We start from the raw sequence: 3,442 nt of genomic DNA on the forward strand, positions 1-3,442 counted from the left end.
TGGTTGTAGCTCCTCAGGTTTCTTCTCTAGGTGATTCTGGTTCAMCAATTTTTTCCAATATTATTTATTGCTGCATGAGATAGGAAACAGATTTGCAAAGGCTCTTCTTTGCATCTCTTCCTATTAGCAAGACTTCAGCCCAGCGSTCCAGATCTTCATCTGTGGCATATAGTCCTAAATGACATGACTCAGTCAGGTGTCTTTTTGAAAAGCAGAACGTTTTCACCGCATTACTTCCCAAAGCACACTGCTGTTCACAATTGCTAGGGCAAGCTGATTTCAGTGGTTAGAGAAACAGTGACTCGTTGTATTTTTGAGGGAGTGGGGATCCGAACTGTGAAATTACACTCTCTTTGGTCTGACTGGGGCTTCAGCTGTTCCTCCATCAGGACAAGTAGTTCCATGAGCAATTTGGACCCCTCTATTCAAATTGGCCAGACAAAAGGTGTTGTCACCCTTTCAGTTTTGCTTGACTAACTTGACTAGCTTTCACCAGCTTGACAGGACTGACTGCGTTCACCAGGCCAGGAGGACGGAGTTCACCTCCTTCTCAGAAGATGTCCGAGAACATCACAGCAACATCAGCACTCCCTGCACCTAAAGGACATCCAACTCAACAGACCATTTGTTATGTCGTTCATCTGTGTTCATCTCGTTCTGCTGCTGTGCTGGCTACCATGTAAGCAAACTGGTATGAACAGGAGGTAAAAGTATGGTATGAAAGTTTACTGTATGGTGTGCAAAAATATCAAAATAATGACTACTGGTGGGAGAGGGAGCCTTCACAGTTGCAGAGCAGTTTTTAATTCAGTCGGTTGGTAATCTTTTAACTTAAGTTCCATTTGAGTTTGCCTGTTGCAAGTGTGGCAGGAGTGTTCATAGATGGCAGCTGCTAGGTTTCACTGCCGAACACTTTTGTGTGAATGCAGAACACTCATATCTACCTGGAGTCATGCTTTAATAGCACGCAGAATCCAGGCCARGATGAATGCTTTCATCCAGCTTTTTCAAACAGACTTGCTCTCTGGTCTCCGTATTTCATTTCTGCCTGGTTGTACTCCCATTTCACTTGCCTCAAGTCCTGACCCTGCTCCATTAAGATTCTCACAGCAGTGTACCTACGCAAGCTATGGAGGCTCTGCACTGCAGAGATGAATTTACATCGGTGCAGTTTACACCTGTATTTGGCAGCAAGACAGTCACCTGCTGAAATACCCATCCTGTTCTTGTAGCAGAGCAGCAGTCACGACACGAATAGTGTGTAAGGGATGACAGTTTATTTCTGCTCTCAGCAGCTGAGAGATAGAAAATTCATGAAATGACTGAGCCCTCCTTCCTGCTTGCCCCTAGCATCACACGGTAGAGTCCTAAAAGGAAGGCAAATGTCATGTAATAAATTGSTATGAGGTATACTTGATCTTAGCCTCCAGGATGACCTTAAACCTCTTGAAAGTCTGAGGCCCTGGAGGAATTTCAAAAAGAAAAGCACAGTGCAAGTTAAATCACTTCCTTCTACGGTCCTGGCACAATTAATGAAATACAATAGGTACTACAAATTAACACGGAAGCTGTCTCAGTCAGTGTGAAGAGATCTTGTCAAAGAGTGAGAGACTCAGTGTTTCCTACACACTTGCACAGTTCCCCCCATTCCTTGTGTCCTCACAGAAACATTCAATAACTAAAAACATCCATTCCAGGCAAATGTTTTATCTGGACTCAACACCTTATTTTAACTAATGACTTAAAACTGCCGCACACTGTCTGTGTAGGATACCTCTCTCGTTCTGTCTTTCGTGCTCAACAGCAAGTAAAATGATGCACTAGTAACAGTGAACTACTTTCTCCCTTCTGTTTCTCTGCGAATCTGGGTCATCCTTTTGGCATTTGTGAACTCAGTATTAACAAATTCCATTCTGGGGGTATTGAATAACATAGGATCCTTCAGTTTTCACAGCAGCTTTTAATGAGGGATCCAAAGCAAAGAATGAGGGCATGGTAGCAGAGAAACACAGGCTATGGAAATATGTTACGCATTCGTGTGAAAATAGACCCGGCCACATCTGAAAAAATAACAGTCCATCCATTGTGGGATGGAATAAACAAAAAGTGCAGAAAGCTTTTAAAGTGGGTGTGCATTGGTGATAGAAAGGTTACTGTTCCTTTCACTTCTCTAATGGCTCCCTTATGTCCAGACAAATAAACTTTATTAACTGGTTCTGGAATATCTGTTCCTGCCTATAACCGGTGGCATTTTTTTATTGGGTTCCATGAGCTCCCAAGACCACATTTATTTGAAATTCGTCTCTCTTTGAAAGTCCTGGCCTSTCCCCTCCCCTCTCTCAAACTCTCATTCCAGCAGTAACAGTTGACAAGGGAGTTCTTTGCCTTTCTTCAAGGAAAGTTACCTAGAAAGTCATAGATAGGAAGAACAAAGACCCATACCTTCTGAATAGAAAGTGTAAAGCCTGAATTGATATTTTTCTGTATCTCTGTTCTCTCTTAGACGGGCTGACTCAAATCTGCATCTGTTGGGACTAATCTCACCCCCCAAAACAGGAGCAAACTTTGGAAGGGGAGAGTGCTAATCACATCCACTAGCTACATCAGAAAGACGAGTGGGAGGAGCCCAAGCTGGGTATGACTTTTAGTTTGGATTGTAGCTGCACTTCACTGGGACTATAAACTTGTTTAAAGATAAGCACRTATTTAGGACCTCACAAACTGGAGCATGTATACAGAAACATCCCTCCCTGAAATCATCCCCAGAGCAGTATGAGAAACCTGCACAATAAATCCCATGCCCACCAGACAGCCACCTGGAAAATAACCCTCTCTGTGTGATGCCATACTTCCGAGGCGTGGGAAGGGAAAGATCCCAGAGGCCCCTCGCACACCAAGAGAAAAGGTTGCTCGGTAAAGCAAGTTGCTCTTTTTGGCGCAGCAGGAACTCTGCACTGGAGGAAGGAGCCTGGCTCGTGGCAGCTGAACAGGGAAAGGTCTCTCAGAGCAAGCCCATCCTCCTTTCYTCTCCAGCAGAGGTGCCAGACAGCACACAAGTAAATAAAAAGGTGCACAGATTTGTGCTGGTGGTTTGCAGTGGCCAGGGGAAGCGGCAGTCACCAGCTGAGGTTGAGGAGCTGTGGCCTCCAGGAGGATGGGGACCTCCTGGTTTCCCCTCGTGAGGAGGAGCAGGAGCACTCGGCCCGGAGCGTRTCCGCAGAGCAGGAACTCAGCACCTTGTATCCTACCTGTGCCACGTCCCCTGCGCTGGCTCTCCATGGGGGCAAAGCAGGCACAAGCCTGAGCCTGGGGCTGCCAGCTCCCACCACCGGCCTCCAGCGCCCACGCAACGGACGCGGTGCCGCCCTGCGAGCAGCGCCCGTTGCGGAGCCCCGCGAGGCGGTTCCCGGCGCGAGCGCCCGGCGGCCGTTGGGGAGGCGCG

Source organism: Rhea americana, unplaced genomic scaffold (assembly GCF_003343005.1).
Source record: "Rhea americana isolate MKP2758 unplaced genomic scaffold, rheAme1 scaffold_237, whole genome shotgun sequence".
Taxonomy (NCBI): Eukaryota; Metazoa; Chordata; class Aves; order Rheiformes; family Rheidae; genus Rhea; species Rhea americana.